Genomic DNA, 23,788 nt, shown 5'->3' with positions numbered 1-23,788 from the left:
ATTATAATTTAAAATTGAATGAAAAAAATTAAATAAAAATAGCCCAGTGTAATTTTTTTGCTTTCATTGAATGTATCTTTTGACAATTTACTATTACTACCTTAGCCTGCTTGGAGAGACATTAGTTTTCTGTTGGAAAAACCCCATGTTTACTGACAATTGAAAATTGAAAAAATATATAGCACACAGTTTACTTCAGCCTGATTATGAGTCAGTGTTTTGAGGATGCTGGTGATGTGCATTAATTTTAGACTGAATTTGTCTTCTTTTCCCTCACATGGCATCCTATCCTAGGAGGAGCGTCCTGATGGTTTAATTCATCTTCCATTGTCATTCTTGACAGTATTCATCATGAAGTGGAGACATACTGCTGCAGCTCAGGGTAAGAAAAAGTCTAAATTGAAATTTGCTCGTTTTGAAGTTAAGTCTAGTAATAGTTATGAGTTTAAGACTTTCTTTATCTGGATCTCAACTCTATTCATCCACCTTGCTAGTTGTAGAATGCAATTCCTCTTCTTTATTTGACATTCACATTTTTTTTCAACCCATGTAATTTATTTTTATGCTTGGCATCTTGGTTAGATTAATTTTATTTCATTTACTCTCAGATGTGTTAATGCTTACACATAACTTTATTATTTCCTGCCTTGACATAGTACAATTTATACTTAATGAAATATCCTACCTAGGCTAAATGATATTCATAGAGAATTATAATAAAAGTATCAGAGAAATGAAATATATCAAGAGTTATTTTTAGCAAGTGAATCAAGATAAATTTTAGTCATGAAAAGCATTATTTTATATATCCACCTCATCCTTAATAATACTGTCTGATTCCTATTACCATTCAACATGTCACTACAGTGTCTCTTAATTAATATAACAAATTATTTCTACTGGGATTCATAATCTCAAGTAGTTATTAGAAAGACAAAATTTGATTCCATAGTCCAAGAACCATAAATATCTACTGAAAGGTGCTTAGTAATTAAAATAACTCCTGGAAGAATATCTTTGGCTTTTAGCTTTTCTATTTAAGTAGAAATGTTCCCATTCTGGTTTAAAATATAAAATAGAGCCTTTTATAATGCTGGCAGTGGAAGAAAGACTCACAATTAATACGTTTATGTATCATGTTTAGAGAGAGATGCTGTACAAAAGGAAATTTATTTGATCCTCAAACTGATTCCATAAAATACGAGCCACATTTTTGCTTTCTGACTTGATAAACCAAAAGAGTCACCTGTTAATTTGCAATAAGAAATACAACTATCAAGCCAATTAGAATGTTCCTATCAGTTCATTTGTCATTTTCCAAGAAGAAAAAAGTCTAACCGGGAAAGCCAACTATCAGATCTTTTCTACCCCACGCGGCAGCCTTGTAGAGAGGTTTTAAGAGTCCAATAAATGACACTACTTGCTTCCAGCTCTTGAGCTTGGCAGCCACTAAGAGATGGGATTACTGACAAAAACTTTATTGGAGGACAAGGCTTGGAAGTGCAGCCACGATGATCTTTCTTAAACTGCACTTTTCAGTGCTCACAAGCACCCTATAAGGTAGTCACTATTACTCCCCTCCTTTTATAGATGAGGAAACTGAAGCAGAGAGAAGTCAGGAAATCTGCTCATGTTCAAAGATGTACCAGTTGGTGGGCTGTAAATGTGAAGCCAGGCATTTTGACTCTAGAACCTACATTTAAAACTACTGTCTGCCTCACTTCACAATCTTTGTGACGGGGATTCCAATGGCTTGAGAACAGAGGCACAAGCATTAAGTTCTTCCATTGGGCCACAGAGTCTCAGACATTTTGACAGTTGACATTTCCTCTGAGAGAGTCACTTTCATTCAGTGGTAACAACTCAAGCCAGAAATTACAAGAGCCATGAGGTCTAAACTGACCACATTACAACCATAGCCATCTGTGACTCTGGCTACATGTTTGTACAGGTTCCTTTCCCTTAATCTGGACTGAACCCTCCCCCCTTGTGTACCTCACAGCTCTCAACCCTTCAAGACTCAGTTTAAGAGGATCCAATTGCCTATTTTTAAAAGCATGCTCTGATCCTCTTGGGAGATGAAATGTGTCACACCATCCACTTGACTCCATAGAACTCCAGGAACTTCCCTCATCTAGCACTCACTACATGTATTTTAGACGATATATCTACTTGCCTACATATAAGCTCCATGGAGACAATACTGGCATTTTATTTATCTTGTTCTTCCTAGGATTTAGCCAGTTATGAACCTTAAAAGAATGCAGGCTCTATAATAAATGTTGTAGAATCATAAAATCTAGTCCAGTCTTATTCTGTTTGAATCCCTTCTACAGCTCTACAATTCTAGTATATCTCTTGCAAGCTAAGTGTGGGCTTAGGGTTTGGAGATGAGGTATTTAGCTTCGGGTATGAGAAAACTTAGGAACTGAAAAGCAACTAAACTTCAGGTGTAAGATAGTTTTACAAATTTTTATATAAAAAGTATTGTAGTCTAGCTGTAGAAAAATATAAAAATCATAAAGCACAACTTTAATCGCATCACCTTGCTTTAACATCAATATATTCCTCTGATCTTCTTAGCAGCTGTAGTTAAGCCATTAAAAAATAGAAAAGGGGGAGTAATATAGAAAGTATCAATAAAATATTTTAGTTAAAATGATATATTAAAAAGAGAACAGGAAATGTAAAATGTTACGGCACCTGAAACAGGAATAAGGAATGTTCGATTTAAATCAGCAAAAAAGTATTGAGTGGTAACTAAAGATAAGACAAATACGGTAATAGTGATGCAACCACCTTTGTGACCTCAGAATCCTCATCTCTCAGATGGTGACCAACAGATAATTCTATTCATTCATTTACTCATTCATTTATTCATTCACTCATTCATCAAAGGACTCGGCACAGTAGCACACACTGGTTAGCCCCTAATAGATCAAACAGACCTGCAGAACACATTTTATCCTTTATCCAGTAAGTTCACCCAACAAAAAATTTCCAACTGCCTACTAAGTAAAAACAAATTAAGCGTGATCCTGGCCCTGCATAGTAATATCTTGTCAACCTTGGGGTCTACCTTCCTGAAAAATCTTACTTAATCAAACTGTAGGTTGGCACAAATTAAGGTCTCATATAAAATAGGGAGTTAAAATGATTTAAATGTCATTAAATATATTTTTAAAAGAATAAATAAATATTCCAAAAGAGATCTTCTTCCAAAACAAATCAGATTCATAGAATTAAAACCCAGTCATATTGGATAAACCTTCCTATTAATTGCCTTCTTCTGTGGTTCAGGATACATTGCTGTGGTATTGTTTTCTTAAGGCAAAATTGATTTCCCCACAGTTTTAATATGGTGCAGGTCTTTCAGGTCTTCATATTTTTGAACTAGTCCTTACTGGCTTGAAATGTAATGCTATTAACACTTGCATTCTTTCTGTTTTGTTTCAACATGCTCCGTAACACCTGCTTTGTCATAAATGATCACAGTGCTTGAGGGCACAGTCTTCCTGATTTTGATTCCATATATAGAAAGGGTGTAGCATCCACACACACGCAAATTCTCTCTCTGTAATATCCTCATAAATACATACCTGTGATCTCTAAGAATGGGGAGCTAAATTTGGGTTCATTAACAAGACTGAACCAAACCACATATTTTTTTTTAATCAGGGTTGTTTATATATACAAGACCCCATTATGTCTGTAAAAAACAAATTGTCCAAAACCCGGTATGGTACAGAACCCTATTCTGTTACATTATTCCAACCCTTCCTCTGGGAAGAAATTAGCCCTCCTGATAAAATGCATAAGCAATTTTAGGGCTTAAGGGGTTTAATACTGAGAAACCAGTCATCTACCCTCCCAGCTGACTCTCACTTGGTGGTTGTTATGAAACATTATTTTATATAGTTCAACAAATATTAGACAACCATCCTCTTTTCCTATAAGTGTTCTTGCCAAGAGTGAATCTTTGAACTGGCCTTCTAGAGGCCTTTTTGCTTGCATCATGCTCATAATTAAATCCTCCAAAACCTTTTTTTTTAATGTCTGAAAACCTCCATTAGCAAGTCAGAGTTTACAGAAGATTCTCCTAGTAAGGAAGAGTGCAAAATAAGTTGATAATTACAGTGCAGTGTAATAAATTCCACTTCGTAGGTATACCCAGTATGCCGTGAGGATGGAGCAAAACTGTTGAAAGCAGACTGGGACCAGCTTACCACAAGAGAAATTGAAGGTAGGAGAATTTTTGTGAATATTTTATGAGCAAGTTTTCATTCATTGTGTTTATTTTGTTTAATTATTAGTTTTAAGACAGCTACCATTTTCTATCTGTTTTTGCTAAAAGTACATTGTTTTATCCACATTACAGCTCAAACAAGTTTTATTGGAATAGCTGGGAATTTAACCACCATGGTAATATCATTACTAGGGGAAAATAGGTTACAAATTCAAACCAAAAAAATCCCAAATTGACGTATGATACACAACCAATTGGTAAATCAAGATTTCTTGATAATCTATATGGGTGAATACAAAAAGATGAAATAATTCTTAGGTGAGTTCAGCTTGATTTAGCTCTGCAAGATCATTCTCAGAATAAGAATCATTCTGATTATTGAGTTGGAGTCCCAGATATCTTGACAATAGGAAGAATTTCAGCTGGTGGATATGATGATAACATTAGTCACAGCAGTTAAATCTTCCGTTACAAATCAGTCCCTTGGCCTTCTGGGGTATGAGTTAGTCTTTTGTTAGAAAAGTGTACATCAATGCTAAAGTTGAGTCCACGTAAATATACACATGATAACAGAATCAATCCAACTGCTCTAACTATATATTGACTCTGTCCTTGGTGCTGGCTGGTTAATATTTATATGCTTCATTGTTTATTGTTAATGACTTGGATAAAGTTATACCCCCAAAACTTCCAGATAACACTGTTGACAAAATCAAAACTAAAAAAATATCTCCATGTACTAAGATGAACCAAAAATACACCAATAAGAAATTAACTAAGGATAAACGTAAGAAACAATTGCACAAATATAGGAAGATGTGACTTAGCAGCAGCAGGTATAATAATAAATTTTTTACAATCAGAAGGGCTTTTATTGACAGTAAGCTTAGTGTGGGTTAAAAGTGGTCCAAAAAACTAATATGAACACAACCTACTTTCAAATGCAATTAACATTCAGTCAGTTCTTATTTTTCACTATGTTTGGGTCTTCCGTATCATTATTAAAGATTTATAATGAGAGAGGGGATCAATAAGGTTTTTTCTGTTAAGGTTGGGCCCCATCTGGAGAACAGTGCTATGTTCAGAACAAAAGGGAACAGTTTTGTATGTTGGAGTTGCGTGTTTGGGCTTGCAAGTTTTTAGTGAAATAAATTTTTCACAGAAAATTTTTAACAGAGTATATATTATAGAAAGTTTTTAATAGAGAATTTCACATTTACCATTTGTTTTGAATTCTAAAATGTGAAATTGTAATATAAAGGGAAGAACTCATGTGGAACATTGTTCAATTTTTACCATCTGAAGAGTGCTCTTGAAAAGTATCCCTTAATCTCGGTCACTTCAGCCTGGCAGTCTAATGACTGGATCAACAATCTCTGATATTAGCTAATAACTAATTCTTGTCTGCATCATATCTCTGTTAAAAAACATTCACTTCATCCCATAGAGACATCATCTTAAAGTAAAACAGAATGAGAATCACCTAATTAAATCAATGTGCAAAATGCAATCTTGGGCAAAACCAATCTCAGCACAGCAGTGAAAGTTTTTCCATTAGAGAGAAGGACTTTCATTCTACCGTGAATTTAGGACAAACTCTACAGTGCATGGAATTCCATGAACTATTAATTTAACAGATAAGAACTAACTCTCAGATGTTTCATGCTATTTAAAGTGAAAGATTCATTTGCCTCTGAGCTACACTCAGAAAACTTCAGATAGTAAAAGGCTCCTCAACTGAAATGAGCTAAGAAAATTACGTGAAAGTCAATTTGCTTTCCTACTTGGAAACTTCTGATTTCTGAGATGAAGAAAATGAGTATAATTTTCTATAAATTTATGGATTCAACTCTATGAATGCAAGCACCAATAGTACATCTTAATGGAAACATGGGAAGTTATTGCTGGCATCCTCCACTTCCCCATTAGAAAACAAACGTCTCCTCCTGCTATTCCATATTTCATGAAGCAGACTACTTGGTCTCTGTGGCCTGTATTTAAAATAAGAGTAATAAATGCAATCTGGGATGGGTTGAACAATTTAAAGGAGACATGGGGATTTTGATCCTATCTTTGGACTCAGGCAAAGAGTTGTTTTATTTCCCTTTCGTAGGAAGGACCTGCAGCAGAGACCACTGGCAAAACTAAATTTCCAAAAGTTAAGTAAGTTATTAGCTGACAGTTGAACCCATGGGCTAGGGAGTCAGACCTCTGTTCAAAGAGTGCGTCTGCCACTCACTAGCAGATACGAAACCTCCCTAAGTCTTAGTTTCTCCATCATTGAAATGGGATAAAAAATATTACCTATAGCATAATAAATAATATATATGGAAATATAATATTTATTTCTAGAAACTAAATGGTACCATGTCTAGTTTCACTCACCACCTATCAAAATGCCTTTAACGTAGCAAATGCTTAAGAAATAGCAGTGATTATCCATATCATTATTATAATTATTGGCAAGAATTACCAACATTAGCCCAGCAGTTAAAAGTACAGTCTACATGGGACTTCCCTGGTGCTGCAGTGGTTAAGAATCCGCCTGCCAGTGCAGGGGACACAGGTTCAATCCCTGGTCCAGGAAGATCCCACATGCTGTGGAGCAACTAAACCCATGCGCCACAACTACTGAGCCTGCGCTCTAGAGCCCATGAGCCACAACTACTGAAGCCTGTGTGCCTAGAGCCCGTGCTCCACAACGAGAGAAGCCACCGCAATGAGAAGCCCACGCACTGCAATGAAGAGTAGCTCTGGCTCACCGCAACTAGAGAAAGCCCACCTGCAGCAATGAAGACCCACCACAGCCAAAAAAAAAAAAAAACTACGGTCTTCAAAGCTAGACTTTCAGTGTTTAAATATAACTTCTGGGACTTCCCTGACGGTCCAGCAGTTAAGACTCCACACTCCCAATGCAGGGGACCCAGGTTCGATCCCTGGTCAGGGAACTAGATACCCTATGCCACAACTAAGAGCCCACATGCCGCAACGAAGATCCTGCATGTGTTAACGAAGATCCCACGTGCTGCAACTAAGACCTGGCGCAGCCAAGTGAATAAACAAATTAAAATTTTTAAATAAATAAATAAGTATATATATAAATAAATAAATATAAATTCTACCCTTTCCTAGTGATCTTGGATATTACTAAGCCTCTCTGCTGTCAATTTTCACCATTCAACAAATGGTGCTGGAACAACTGGATACTGTATCCACATGCCAAAAAAAAAAAAAAGTTAGACCTCACACTCTGCACAGAAATTAACTCAAAATGGATCACAGACTTAAATGCAAAACACGAAACTCCTGGAAGATAACATAGAAGAAAATTAAATGACCTTAGTTTTGGTGATGACTTTTTAAAGATTTATTTATTATTTTATTTATTTAGTTAGTTTTAAAATTTTTGGCTGCGTCGGGTCTTAGTTGTGGCACACCAGATCTTCATTGAGGCATGTGGGATCTTTCTCTGCAGTGCGCGGGCTTCTCTCTAGTTGTGGCATGTGGGTTTTTTCTTCTCTGTCTGTGGCGCGCAGATGCCAGAGCACATGGGCTCTGTAGTTGTGGCGCTCGGGTTCCAGAGCGCGTGGGCTCTGTAGTTTGTGGCACGTGGGTTCTAGTTGAGGTGCACGAGCTCAATAGTTGTGGCGTGTGGGCTTAGTTGCCCCGTGGCATGTGGGATCTTAGTTCCCCGACCAGGGATCGAACCCGTGTCCCCTGCATTCTAAGGCAGATTCTTCACCACTGGACCACCAGGGAAGTCCTGGTGATGACTTTTTAGATAAAGCAACAAGCACAATCCATGAAAGAAATAATCGATAAGCTGGACTTCATTAAAATTAAAAATTTCTGCTCTGCAAAAGATATTATTAAGAAAATAAAAAAGACTAGGAGAAAATGCTTGCTAAATACGTATCTGATAAAGGGCTTTTATCCAAAATATACAAAGAACTTTAAACTCAACAATAAGAAAACTACTCAATTAGAAAATGAGCCAAAGACCTTAACAGATACCTCACCAAAGAAGATATAGAGATGGCAAATAAGCATATGAAAAAATGGTCCACATCATATGTCATCAGGAAGATGCAAATTAAAACACCAGTGAGACACCACTACACGCCTATTAGAATGGCCAAAATCTACAACATTGACCTCACCAAATGCTGGTTAAGATGTGGAGCAACAGGAACTTTCATTGCTGATAGGAATGAAAATGGTACACCCACTTTGGAAGACAGTTTGGCAACTTCTTACAAAACTAAACACATTCTACCATATGATCCAGAAATCCTACTCCCCTGGTATTTACTCAAAAGAGTTAAAAACATGTCTACACAAAAACTTGTACACATGTTAAACTAATGATTATTACCAATAATTATTTAACTGGAGTTGCAAATCATACTAAAATTTCCTCTAAGATTTAATTTTAAATTCTTTGTGTCTCCGTTCAGTGAGTCCTTTTTTTTTTTTTTTTTTTTTTTTTTTGCGGTACGCGGGCCTCTCACTGCCGTGGCTTCTCCCGTTGTGGAGCACAGGCTCCGGATGCGCAGGCTCAGCGGCCATGACTCACGGGCCCAGCCGCTCCGCGGCATGTGGGATCCTCCTGGACCGGGGCACGAACCCGCGTCCCCTTTATCGGCAGGAGGACTCTCAACCACTGCGCCACCAGGGAAGCCCCAGTGAGTCCTTTTGTTCCCAGATCCGTAGGTGGAGCTGTCTCTTCCAGATTTCAAGCTCAGATCAGTTTTTTAAGTTGTTTCACTCTTCTGATTCTAAGTCAGTGGTCCTCAATCTGGAGACTTTTTGGGTTGTCACATAAGGAGGAGGAGGAGGGAGATATTACTAGTAGACAGAGGCCAGAGATGCTGCTAAATATCCTGGATACCAGACAGCTGCCACAAATGGCACAATGATAATTATGCCAAGTTTGAGAAACCGTGCTCTAGCACCTTCTGTCTCTTAGACGTCTTTTGTGTAGTTTTCTCCTCAGCCCACCTTCCATGTGTTCCTCTAAATCCCTAGGGTAACACCTGATTATAATGGCAGTGCAATGGTTTTTACAATAAGATCAGTTGTGTCTCAGACAAAAACCAGTATTCTTAGAATATGCAAATTATTTGTGAGGGTGAAGTATTTTGTCAAAGGAAGGTAAATGTAAGTTGCTATCTCCCACAGAAATGAGTTTATTTTGTTCACTTTTAGCCTTCCTTTGAAAAGAAGTATTTGTCAAAGCCAGCCTACTCATTATTCTCCATCCTTAAGATGTGTTTCAGTGATGCATCTGACAACTTATACTCTTTTGGATGTAATAGTTGTACTATAATAAAGATGAAACCTATTGTAAGAATCTTCCAAAATGTAGAATTCAATCATGTAACTCATTAACGCTTCACACAAACATGTTGCATCAAAGACAGATACGTGTTTTTAAATTTTTTATGATGATAAAAATCTAAAAAATATAAAGAAACAGTGCCAAACTAGATATGACATCTTTAATAGCACAGAATATTATTTGAAAGCAGTAGCTTCAAATATATTAGTATTAATAGATCTGTTCTTTCATTTCAAGAAGCATGTATTAGTTTAAATTCTATTCAAGTCTTTGAATATCCTAGTTCAAAATATATACATGGTCTATATAGCAAACCAAGGAATAAATTACTTAAGAAACCTCTTAAGAAATTTGTACTTTGGAATAAGTGTAATCTCTGAAAGAGGGCTCATCCCCTAACTGACTCCACTTCAGCCAAGCGGATCTCCTTTCTGTTCCTTGAAACTTCCAGGGAACCTCTTGTCTCAGAGCCTTTGTACTTTCTGTTCCCTCTCCCAGACACTTCTTCCCTAGGGACTCACAGGGCTCATCCTCTGGTTTCCTTCAGATCTTCACATAAATAGCATTTTCTCAGGGAGACTTCCTTCACCCCCTCAATACTCTCTACTCCCATCCTGTACACTATTTTTCTCCATGGCAGTTGTCACCTTCTAATGTACTATATATTTTACTCATTTGTTGTAATAAGACTCAGCAAATATGTGTTGTGTTCATTTAGTAAATAAAAGGAAGGAAAGGTGGGGATGCCAATAACTTGGTTTTGCTGGAGTGGATTTAGTAGGCATGGTCTGTCTCTGGAGCTCTAATGCTGGTGAACACTTCTAACACGGGTCCATAGCTAAGGTAGTGTGATTCTGGAACAAAGTGTACCAACAGTGCCTTCCTGATTCCCCAGCTTCCTGACAGTTGCAGAGGTAGCCCTTTCTTTAGAAGGTAGCTCTCAGTTATTCTGGGAGTCTCTCCTGGAGACCCAGAGAGAGTCAGCTCTTCTTCACAATCTATCTTATTCATCTTAGTTTACCCAAATGTTTCCTATTATCTACAACTGAGCCCTGAATATACCCCCATTTTACATCAAGAAAACTGATCACCAGGAACACTAGATGACAGCAGTAAGTCAAGCCTGAGTTTATATGATCCCACAAACTAAATGAACAATTCTAGATTCCTCTTCCAATGACTCAGAAACACCTACACAGTTCTAGAAATTTCTCCTCCTAATCCCTCAGAAAGATAGATTTCTGGAACTGATGAAAAAATATATTCTTTCCAGCCCAACCCTCTGCCTGGAATAGTTTGCACCTGGTACGGATGACTGTTAAGACTGCTCCCAAGAGGCAAGAAAATCTTGCATCTCAGTATTTGAGCATTTTGCATAATATATTCTGTATGATATTTTTGTGCAATTTTCAAGATATGTTGTACCGGGAAACTCAAATTAAGTCACAAAAAATCGGCTGTTTGGTTATAAACCGTCCATTGTGGGCTTACAGTGCATATTATGGATTCAAATCTTCTTTCAACTAAAAATGGCTTGTTTTCCTTTTCTGATTACTCAGTTGATGACTTGTGTGATTTGGGACAATCAGAGCCTGAGAATCTGGCTGCTGCTTCCTGTCTTTTGCACATTCTGTTGAAGCAGCTAAACTCTGTGTCTAGTTGGTTTTGGGGGGGGTTTTTTTGTCCATCTGTGGAGTTTGTTTTTGAAACTGAAAACATTTTTCAAAGAGAAAACCATCTCAGAAAAACATCATAGAGGGAAAATCCTCTCCATTATTTGTATAATATTATATAGGCAAGCCAAGGACAGGCTGCTCCTCTGAAAAGACAAACCTGGTAAGAGGAGATTCCATAATATAGAAAGCAAATGAAGCTGAAGGGATCAGAGGATGAAAAGGACCAACATATTTTCAGGGGTATGAAAGTTAGTAATACAAAACTGTTAAATAACCTGTGAGTTAATTAATATTATATATATATATATATATACTTTTTTTCTTTATATATTGCAGTTTTAACACACTGTGTTTTTTTTCCCATTTATTTAAAGAGTTATTCCATGAGTTTTTAAGAATTGGTTCCCAGGGAATTCCTGGGTGGTCCAGTGGTTAGGACTTGGCGCTTTCACTGCCAAGGGCCCAGGTTCAATCCCTGGTTGGGGAATTAAGAACCCACAAGCCACATGGTGTGGCCAAAAAAAAAAAAAAGAATTGGGTCCCAAAACGTACAGAAGGAACGGTCCCTTCCAAAGTTGTAAGTTCGATCATGAGAAATTGTCAGTATTATTGAAAGTTATTTTTAAAAATAGAGTTTCTCTCTTGGTTGTCAAAGTCAATACATTTCCCACTACTCAGACGGAAATCAGACCTTTACCACAAAGAGAATGCTCTTTAAAAATGGCAGTCTCTTGGGCTTCCTTGGTGGCGCAGTGGTTGAGAGTCCGCCTGCCGATGCAGGGAACACGGGTTCGTGCCCCAGTCCGGGAAGATCCCACATGCCGCGGAGCAGCTGGGCCCGTGAGCCGTGGCCGCTGAGCCTGCGCGTCTAGAGCCTGTGCTCCTCAACGGGAGAGGCCACAACAGTGAGAGGCCCGCGTACCGCAGAAACAAAAACAAAAAAAAAATGGCGGTCTCATAGCGTCTAACATAATAGCTTATTAGGTTTAAAAGAGAGAAGAAGAGAGAAAGAGGGAAAGAGAGAGAATAAATACCTTGGCTACCATCAATAAAAATTATATCTCTAAAAAAGGTTTTATATTAGAGAATTCTGTCGCAAAACACCGTTAGATAAAATATTATCCTAAACATATGATATTGTAAGTATAAATAAATAGGGTAACTCCCAGAATGTATCAGGTGGACTCAGGGCAGAGGAACTACAGCGAGTGTGCAGGAGTTGGAGAAAGATTCTCCTTTGTGAAGAGTCAGGCATGAGCATTATGGAAAAGGAAACCCTAGGAAGGAGAAGTCTCATATTTGAGTCTGTAGGATTTGCTAAAGGGCCCGGAATATACATTTTTTTAATTAATCATTAAATTCCACAGCCTGACACATTGCCACGCACGATGGTTCAATAAATATTTGTCAAGCAGTTTGATACCACTGATGTCTGTTGAGCACGTACGTAGATGTCAACTCCTTTCTTGCTTCTTCTTGTCTTAAATGGTGAAATGATACCTAGAGCAACAGGCGTCATGTTCCAACCATAAAGCCAGTATTCCAAGGATGATAGGGCAGGACGATGTAAAAAATGTTGGTCTTTGAGGTTATCAAGGAGCTGTTTCCTCCAGATGTTTTGTTATGTGAGTACTTAAATGTTTTATTCCCCCTTTTTTTTTTCCTTTTGAGTGCAAATTTATATTTGGGGTTTTTTTCCTCTTTTTTATTGAAGTATAGTTGCTGTACAATATTACATGTTACAGGTGTACAATATAGTGATTCACAAATTTTAAGGGTTATACTTCCTTTATAGTTATTATAGTTTTATATTATAAAACTATAGTTTTATAGTTTATAGTTTATATATTATAAAATACTGACTCTATTCCCTATGTTGTACAATATATCCTTGTAGCTTATTTTATACCTAACAGTTTGTGCCCCTTAATTCCCTACCCTGTATTGCCCCTCCCCTCTTCCCTCTCCCCATTGGTAAGCACTAGTTTGTTCTCTGTATTTGTGAATCTGCTTCTTTTTTATTATATTCACTATTTTGTTGTATTTTTTAGATTCCACATATAAGTGATATCACACAGTATTTATCTTTCTCTGAGTTATTTCACTTAGCATAAAGTCCATCCATGTTGCTGCGAATGGCAAAATTACATTCTTTTTTATGGCTGAGTAGTGTTCCATTGTGTGTGTGTGTGTGTGTGTGTGTATGACATCTTTTTATCCATTCATCTGTTGATGGACACTTAGGTTGCTTCCATATCTTGGCAATTATAAATAGTGCTGCTATGAACATTGGGGTGCATATATCTTTTTGAAATACTGTTTTTGTTTTTTTTGGATGTATACCCAGGAGTGGAATTGCTGAGTCATATGGTAGTTCTATTTTTAGTCTTTTAAGAAACCTCCATACTGTTTTTCACAGTGGCTGCACCAATTTACATTCCTACCAACATCATACAAGTTTTCCTTCTCCACATTCTCACCAACATTTGTAATTTGTAGACTTTTTTATGATAGCCATTCTGACAGGGATGATTTGATATCTCATTGTGATTTTGATTTGTATTTCCCTGCTAATTAGCAATGTTGAGCACCTTTTCATGTGCCTGTTAGCCATCTGCATTTCTTCTTTGGAAAAATATCTATTCAGTCCTTCTGCCCAATTTTTAATTGGGTTGTTTGTTTTTTTGTTGTTGAGCTGTATGAGCTGTGGAGGTAAAAGACCTGTACTCAGAAAACTGTAAGACACTGATGAAAGAAATTGAAGACGATACAAATAGATGGAAAGATATACCATGCTCTTGCACTGGAAGAATCAGTATTATTCAAATGACCATACTACCCAAGGCAATCTACAGATTCAGTGCAATCCCTATCAAAATACTAATGGCATTTTTCATAGAACTAGAACAAATAATCTTAAAATTTGTATGGAAACACAGAAGACCCCGAATAGCCAAAACAATCTTGGGAAAGCAGAACAGATCTGAAGAAATCACACTTCCTGGCTTCAGACTATACTACAAAACTACAGCAATCAAAACAGTATGGTACTAGAACAAAAACAAACACATAGATCAATGAAACAGGATAGAGAGCCCCCCAAAATAAACCCACACACTTATGGTCAATTAATCTATGACGAAGGAGGCAAGAATACACAATGGAGAAAAGACAGTCTCTTCAACAAGTGATGCTGGGAAAATGGGACAGCTACATGTAAAAGAATGAAATTAGAACATTCTATACCACCATATACAAAAATAAATTCAAAATGGATTAAAGACCTAAGTGTAAGACCAGATACTATAAAACTCCTAGAGGAAAACATAGGCAGAACACTCTTTGACATAAATTGTAGCAATATTTTTTTGGATCCATCTCTTAAAGCAAAGGAAATAAAAACAAAAATAAACAAATTGGACCTAATTAAACTTAAAAGATTTTATGCAACAAAGGAAACCATCAGCAAAATGAAAAGACAAACTACTGAATGGGAGAAAATATTTGCAAATGATATGACCCATAAGGGATTAATATCCAACATAAATGTTGGATATTCTTTTTCCCTGAAACCACTGTTATTTATTACTTGTAGGAAAAAAAAAAAGGTTATTTATTACTTGCAGAAAAAAGCATTCTTCATTGATACACCCCTAAAAGGAAAACTGTATCTTTTTTCCAGGTCCTGAAAAATAGGCCTGGTCTGATTTCACAGCAGCACCCCCAGATAAACAAACAAACAAACAAAATCACCTGTTTGCTGATGACTGCAATTCTTCATGCAACAGAACACTTTATCTAGAACATGTGATATTGACTCATACTTAATTGTATAGCACCTGCTTTTGGCATTATCTTTGGGTCTGCTCCAAGAGAGAATTTCCTGTTTTAGGAACTTCTGGGCTTGCAAATTCAGATAACCCTCAACATATCTATTTTTCGGTTATTACAGGTTTCCTGGTTCAGCCATTGCTAAGCTTTTGTTCTCAAACTAATCACTCTGCTTCTTTGTATTACATAAATAACCACCTCTAAAACTTCCCCTCATAAACCATAAACCTGGGTTCTTCCCTCAAATAGTCATAGATCACCATCTGTGCCAGTTATCAATTTATTGTCTCTGAGCTCCAAGTTCACCTTTGTTTTGCTTTGTGATACAGGAGCTGGACCATGCAAATATTTTCTCTTGTCAGCTAGTGCAATGTTAGGCTTTGTCAGCAGGGGGCGTGGAACAGAAAGCAGCATATGGGACACCCAGTGGCACTCATGCACCAACAAGTTTAGCCAGCACCATGCAGAATCTCACTAGCAGCTCAGAAAGTGACTTACCAGTGAGCCTCACCAGCATCCCAGAGGGCTGATTCCCAACTAGTTTTACTAGGGCCCCAACAGGTGGTTTCCAGCCAGACCTGGCTGGTGGCACTTCAGCAAATTCTCTGTTACTAAGTAGGCCACAGCCACACCCTCTCCAACAGGGTCTGGATAGCAGTGTTGGCCTCCTTCCAAGTCTTTTCCTTCCATGGGTATGAGACTCAGCTGAAGAAGTAGTAGCTCCTCCCTACCTCTGCTATTCTTGTGTTCTGCTGAGTTCACTTTATTGCTAAGCTGTAATCTCCTGTTATTTAGTTAACTATTAATTATTTATCCCTTAATAGTTACTCCCTGCTATTAGTTCATTATTAGATAATAATTCTTTATATTGAAATGGTCCACTCAATTTATTGAGCTATTTATGTCTCCTGGCTAGACCCTGACTGACACATGTTCTTTAGGTCATTCATAGGAATTCTGTATGGGCTATCTTTATTTTACAAAAATGTCAGGAGTCTACTGACTTCCAAAATAAATCAGCCTATCAGTTGTAATGTTAAACATGTAAGGCCAAATTTCCGAGCCTGGTAATCCAGTACATTAAAATTAAATAGTATATGTTATTTTGCAAAGGTCCAGGAATCAGGAAAGATTCAAAGACATTGAATTTCTGTTGTGGTAGCCTTCCTTAAACCCACTAACATTTATTTTAATTGTAGTTCCAAGGTAATATTTCAAATAGTCTGAGAACGAAATTGCACATGTAAATACTTCAATGTTTAGGGAAGTATTTGGGTATTAGAAATGGACTCTGGTATTGCCTACAATTCAAGGATTTGAAATTTTTTATCTCTACTAATAATGAGCCTATAGGCAAACTAAATTTTTAAAAAGCTATACTTTCAACCCACACAATTGAATATCAGAACATTTGAGATTTTTAGGTTCTGTGCTATCCTTTGTCAAGAATGACCCAAGTAGAGAAAATATTTACAAATAATATACCTGATAAGAGTCATGTCCATAATATATTAAGAATTCATACAAGTCAACAACATAAGGTAAACAACCCAATTAAAAGTGGACAAAGTATTTGAATACACATTCTCCAAAGAGGAGACATAAATGGCCAACAAGCGTATGAAAAAATGCTCAATGCCATTAAAGAAATACAAATCAAAACCACAATGAGATACCATTTCACACCCACTTGGATGGATAGAATTAAGAAATAATAATAACAGAAAATAACTAGTCGTGGTGAGGATCTAGAGAACTTGGAACCCTCATACATTGCTGGTAGGAATACAAAATAGCACAGACACTGGATAAAGAGTTTGGCTATTACTCAGTAATTACCAAATGACTCAGTAATTACCAAATGACTCAGTAATTCCACTCCTAGGTAAAAACCCCAAAGAATTGAAAACAGGTGTTCAAACAAATATCAGTATGCATATGTTCATAGCAACACTATTCACAATAGCCAAAAGGTTGAAACAACCCAAATGTCCATCAACTGATGAATGGTTAAACAAAATGTGGTATATCCATACAATGGAATATTATATATCCAGAAAAAAGGAATGAAGTACAGCTATACACTACATTGTGGATGAACCTAGAAAACATTATGCTAAGTTAAAGAATTAGGTACAAAAGGTCACATATTGCATAATTCCATTTATATAAAATATCCAGGGCTTCCCTGGTGGCTCAGTGGTTGAGAGTCTGCCTGCCGATGCAGGGATCACGGGTTCGTGCCCCGTTCTGGGAAGATCCCACATGCTGCAGAGTGGCTGGGCCCATGAGCCATGGCCACTGAGCCTGTGCATCCGGAGCCTGTGCTCCGCAACGGGAGAGGCCACAACAGTGAGAGGCCCGCGTACCACAAAAAAAAAAAAAAAAAAAAAAAAAATCCAGAACAGGAAAATCCAGAGATTAGTGATGTCCAGGGGCTGCAGGGAGGATGGAATAGGGAGAGATAGCTGAATGGGTATAAGTTTTCCTTTTTGGGTGATAAGAATGTTCTAGAATTAGATAATAGTGATAGTTGCACAACACTGTAAATATACTAAATGCCACTGAACTGTATACTTTAAAGTGGTTAAAATGGTGATTTCTGTATTATATATATTTTACTGCAATGAAAAGATTATGGAAGGGAAGGAACTGGAGGTAGAAAACATGAACAATTCTTTAAAGAAATTTTGCTGTAAAGGGTAGTTGAGAAGTGGTGCCGTAGCTGGAAGGGGATGTAGAGAGAAAGGAAAGTTTTTAAAATATTGAAAATAGTGTTATGTAATAATTATCAAATAGGTCCTTGGTGAATGGTAATGTGGTGTATGGTTACCAGACAGACATAGAGGGTGGCAGCATTGGATTAATAGCCATTGATCTGTTAGAACCTAAACAGAAGATACCATGACCCACCTTCGCCTCTGATACTCATGGTCTCACTGTGCGAAAGAAATGAGTGATGACAGTCGGGAAGCAAGATAAAATATGGAAGACCATAGAGACTAACTGATGTGTTGCTTAAAATATTAGATTTCACCTCAGTTTGTCTTTCCAAGTGTGGCTAAAGGTCACTGATTTTGTGCTACCAGTAAGATGTATGAATGAGAAATCCCATTTCCAATTGATTAATCATTGCCAAATAGAACAGATTGCCAAATAGAACAGATAGAACTTGGAGAATTGGATGGTTACATATAAATATACTTTATAAATTCCAAATGTTCTAGAATAAATGCTGGTTAAAAAAACGTTCTGTGAATCTTTGGAAATTTGCTTATTTAAGATTAAAATTAGGGCTTCCCTGGTGGCGCAGTGGTTGAGAGTCCGCCTGCCGATGCAGGGGACACGGGTTCGTGCCCCGGTCCGGGAAGATCCCACGTGCCGCGGAGCGGCTGGGCCCGTGAGCCATGGCCGCTGAGCCTGCGTGTCCACAGCCTGTGCTCCGCAATGGGAGAGGCCACAACGGTGAGAGGCCCGCGTACCGCAAAAAAAAAAAAAAAAAAAAAAAGATTAAAATTATTCTTCATGTCTTGATTTCATTAAAAAAAATTCTTTTATGTTTTCTTTTGGAAAATTTCAAACATATGCAGAGGTAGAGAGAGTGATTTCCTCATGTACACTTCACCCACCTTCAACAATTGTCAACTCACTGCTAATCCTGTTTCTATCCCCTCACCCACTCCTCTTTCCACTTCTTGAGGATTATTTTATAATACATCCCAAACATCTTATGTTTTAACCTGTGAATATTTTAGTATGAATCTCTAAAGGATAGTGGCACTCTTTTAAAATATAACCACAATACCATTTCACACCTAAAATAAACAATTCCTTGGTATCATCTTTTTGAACCCTACCTTCCATTAGCTAGTGGATAAAGAGTTTGTCCAGTTGGAAAACGCTGCTCTTTTTAAGAAATCTAGGAATGCCCACATAACACTGAGCAAGACATATTAACCTGGCCACACCTAGATGCATAGGAGGTTGGTAAATGTCATCTTTTAGCTGGGTGCCATATGCCAATCTAAAGAATAAGGGAAAGATATTGGGAAGTAATACACAGTTTTTGTCATGGAACTCAATATAGAATAAAGATCAACAGTAAAGGAGAAAATCAGCAGATCTCAGGAGAAATGAATGGGGAATAAGGAAAATAAGTATGTCATTAGATATCCAAATATCACTAATAGTAACTACAATAATATTAAAAGAATAACTACTATTTACTGAGCTCAAACAATGTGCCAAGCACCATTCTAGATGGTCTAGATATGTCATCTCATGTAATGAGCACCACAGCCGCGAAGGTGTAGATATAAGTAGCCTGATTTTACAGATGAAAAAACTGAGCCTCATGAAGTTAAGCAACTTACTCAAGGTCACACAGCTACTAAATGGAAAGAGCCATGATGCAAACCCAGGTCTACCTGGTTCCAAAGTCTGTTCTCTAAAAATCCTTTCCGCTTGCTGTGGTCCACGTACCAACAGCTTCTGAATTACCTGGAAGCTTGCTAAAGGAAGGGAAAAAAAAAAAAAAGCAAATTCTTGGGCCCCATCCCAAGCAGCTGAATGCAAATCTGCAATTTAACAGAATACCGGGATGAGTTTTAAACCCATTAAAAGTGGAAAATCACTCTCTTCCACCCTACTATGAATATATCAGGCCTCACTGATAATAAAACATCAACTCTAGTCTTAGGGAAAGAATTTTGATCTATTTTGTTACAGTGTGAGTTTCTATAATAATATTAATTCCTCACTTACAGTTAGCAGATAGGGGAATGATTTCCAAATGACACAGAAGTTACATTAGGTCAGATGTGATTTCTTTTTTCCCTAACACATTAATTTTTTGCCCCCATCAAGTTAATGCAAAGCCCATTAACACGGGACTGTACATGATGCCCATTTCCTTCCACTCAGCTCTTGGCTCCATTGAGCCCCGCACTGTGTCTTTCAAGTGCTTACTGCAGGAGTTTCCCTTATCTCATAACCTAGCAGCTTCTACCTTTCTTTACACCTTTTCCATCAAGCTACTTCCACCTACTTTTTTTCGTGGGCCTCTCACTGTTGTGGCCTCTCCAGTTGCGGAGCACAGGCTCCGGACGCGCAGGCTCAGCAGCCATGGCTCACGGGCCCAGCCGCTCCACGGCATGTGGGATCTTCCCGGACCGGGGCACGAACCCGTGTCCCCTGCATCGGCAGGCAGACTCTCAACCACTGCGCCACCAGGGAAGCCCTCACCTAATTTTTATACTGTATCTACTATATTACTTCCTTGATTAGTGGTAATTTAACATCTTTGAAGTTTGCAAGGATTTTTTAATTAAGATGTTACCATTTTTGTTCTCTGCATTGGTTTTAAGAGCTCTACCCCAGCCCTATTTTCCTGCAGTTTGCCCTACTATTTTTAGTAAGCAATTTGCAGGATGAAAAGAACAATGTATATTATGTTATAACAAAAACACCGGCATTCTGGAATGACTGGAGGGGTTCAGAGGAAACACTATCCATCTGCTTTTGGGTAAGCACCCATTATTGTCAAAGATGTCTCTTTTTTTTTTTTTTTTTTTTTTGCGGTACGTGGGCCTCTCACCGTTGTGGCCTCTCCCGTTGCGGAGCACAGGCTCCGGACGCGCAGGCTCAGCGGCCGTGGCACACGGACCCAGCCGCTCCGTGGCATGTGGGATCTTCCCGGACAGGGGCACAAACCCATGTCCCCTGCATCGGCAGGCGGACTCTCAACCACCGCGCCACCAGGGAAGCCCAAAGATGCCTCATTATTACAGAAGAGATCATGGGCTTAAAAGTAGAGGAAATGCATCAAAACAGTCAAGGACAAAAACGTCCAGCTAAGGAGTTAAAAGTGCTCCCAGCATGGAAATGTTGTTAGCATAATGAAATTTTCTAAGAAAAGTCAAAGTGATTATCATAGACCCTGACCCAGCTTCTGCCTCTGCAGCTTCCACTGGCCTCAACCTCAGTCATTGACAAATTCACATTCCCATGAGGCCCAGAGAACTGCACATCCCTGAGGCCACTCCTGGCCCCTAGTAATTTTTCTTTGCTGACACCTACCTGTCTGAACAGACCGTGCAGCCTTGACAGGGATGTTTGCAGCCCCTCTCCAGAGCAGAATCCTGATTCAAAATGACATGCCTCAAGCTGAGCATGTGACTATGAATGAAATCTACCATTTCTATGTTTTATAAAACCCTCTCTCACACATGCCGTTATCACTAACTTATTTAATATCTAGAATATTAAGAATTGAATACCAATGTTTTGTCTTTAATCCCGCCGCTTCTTAAATATAATGCATCTGATTATAACATTTTTGACTATGACTGTTGTCCTTAAAATGTGTTCCCTTTTTGATCAAAATATTACCATCCTTTTTAGGGATAAAAAAAATATTGTTGACAGTAGAAGAAAAGCAAGAATCTACAATTTTTTTCAGTCATTTTCTGTCCATTTTTCTCTATTTAGCCCACAATCTGAAAGGGGCTAGTCACTCTTTCTGGACTTTAATGAACTTTAGAAACCACAGGCAACAAATATTTTATACTTTGATTTTTCTTTATTTAAATAATTTTTAAATTCTGGTGCAACATACTTAATACTCATCCATTATTAATATTGAAATACTCCTGAAAATCTATCCATTTGCCTTATTCCTCTCTTAATCTAACCCCTCCTACTTACGATATATTTTTTAATGTCATAGAGCATTATGTTTTGAAAGTTTAGCAATTCAGAGAAACAAATCTATGAAATTGTGTTTAAACCTTAACTCTGTTACTATGTGTTGATCATCTATTTCTGTAACAGTTTTTATCTCATGAAAAGTCTCAGTTGTGTGAATGTGTGTGTGTGTTCCTGAAATAATAAGCCATAGAACACAGCTGCTTTATAAACATGCTTAAGACAGAGGCAGCATCCAGTTCTTCAGACAGTGATTATCCCAAATCATACAAGTCATTAACTGAGGAAGCAGGAAAGGAAAGCAGAGTATTCCAACTGGAGGAAGATTAGATCTGCAATTTAAATCTGTCCTGCCATGGTTTTAGTCAAACAAATTCACAATATTAAAATTGCAAATTTTACATTGCAAAATTGCACACTCACCAAATAAGTATTTCCAGGTAAAGGAGATATTAACTGCAGCTAAGTTCTGTAGCAAGAAAAATTAACTAGCTCAACGTTGTGTGTAAGGAAATGAATGAATATGTTGATAGGATGGGACTTCAAGCCAGAACAGAATATATACCTTGTTCAAAAGAATCAAATCCACAGATTTAGGGAATTAGGGTTATATGTGAAGAAAATATTAAAGAAATCCATGAAAGGGAAAGTGGGCTCCAGTGGAGAGCTACTGGGTAAGAATAAATGGTTCAAGAGAAAAGAAGTGATAGTGCCTTGGGAGTTCAGTACTGGAGAGAAAGAGACATTACAATTGTAATCAAATAAGGATTACAAAATGGGCACAGAGCAAAGTATAGTTAAGAGGGGCATTTAGAGTATTAGGTATTTGCTGATGTTCTTAAAAGCTGAATATTTGATAAATGTTTGCCATACCTTGCCAGCTATTTCATTACTCAGAAGCTAGAAGGTTCAAGAGTAATAGTCACAATTTATTGAGTAATTACTCAGTTTCAGCCACTATGCTAAGTATTTCATATATATGATCTTATTTAATTCTTTCATCAGTCATAAAGAGTATGGCCTCCATTTTTGTAGATAAAGAAATCAAAACCCAGAGAAGTATAATAAATTGCATATGGTAAAACAGCTGGGAAGTAGAAGAGATGGATTTGAACCCAAAGCCCATATTCATAACCATCCTTCAAAGATAGAGGGAAAAAAGTCTTAGATAAAAAAATAAGCTGTTGATTTAAACGTTAGATTTGTTATTAGAAATTAGTAAAACAGAATTGTTTTTATTCAAATTAAGAGGAAATGTATGTGGTCCCACTGACAAAAACTCTAAAAACTAATGTAATATAAGAAAGACAGGAAGTGGCAATGCATATTCATCTGAACATATTTTGAAATGGAGACAGATTTAAACTGAAATTTAATATTAACAATGAAGAAGGATTCACCATGCAATGTAGTCTTATCCATGTAATCCTTAACCTGACTCAAGACTCTTCCCAGGCGATTAGTTTTAGATCACTTTGTAGCTGATACGCTTAAATTATTTCGAAGTGTTGAAGTAAATCGTTCACTGGCAGAAATTGAATTTTTCTGTTGTAAAGAGTTTGTTAATGAGTGAGTCTGTGTTTTTGTTTGGTTGGTTGGTTGGTTGGGTTTTTGTTTGTTTGTTTTTTGGGGGGTGGGTTTTTGGTTTTGGTTTTGTTTTTTGGAGATGATGACACAATTGCCAGAGTTGAGTTTATGAAAAGCCACACCAGCAGGAAGGATTTAAATGTTTTAAACATTTAATCTGTATTGGTTGAGGGAAGTCACAATGAAAATAATAAAAGTGCTTGCACCCCTTCCCTACTTAGCTTGGGATTTCAACAACTATCCTTAATGGCAGCCTCTTAAAGTCCCCATTAAAAAAACAAAGGGGGCTTCCCTGGTGGCGCAGTGGTTGAGAGTCCGCCTGCCGATGCAGGGGACACGGGTTCGTGCCCCGGTCCGGGAAGATCCCACATGCCGTGGAGCGGCTAGGCCCGTGAGCCATGG

This window comes from Globicephala melas, chromosome 17, assembly GCF_963455315.2.
Source record: "Globicephala melas chromosome 17, mGloMel1.2, whole genome shotgun sequence".
In the NCBI taxonomy this organism is placed as follows: Eukaryota; Metazoa; Chordata; class Mammalia; order Artiodactyla; family Delphinidae; genus Globicephala; species Globicephala melas.
Note: the sequence above shows the minus strand (reverse complement) of the source record.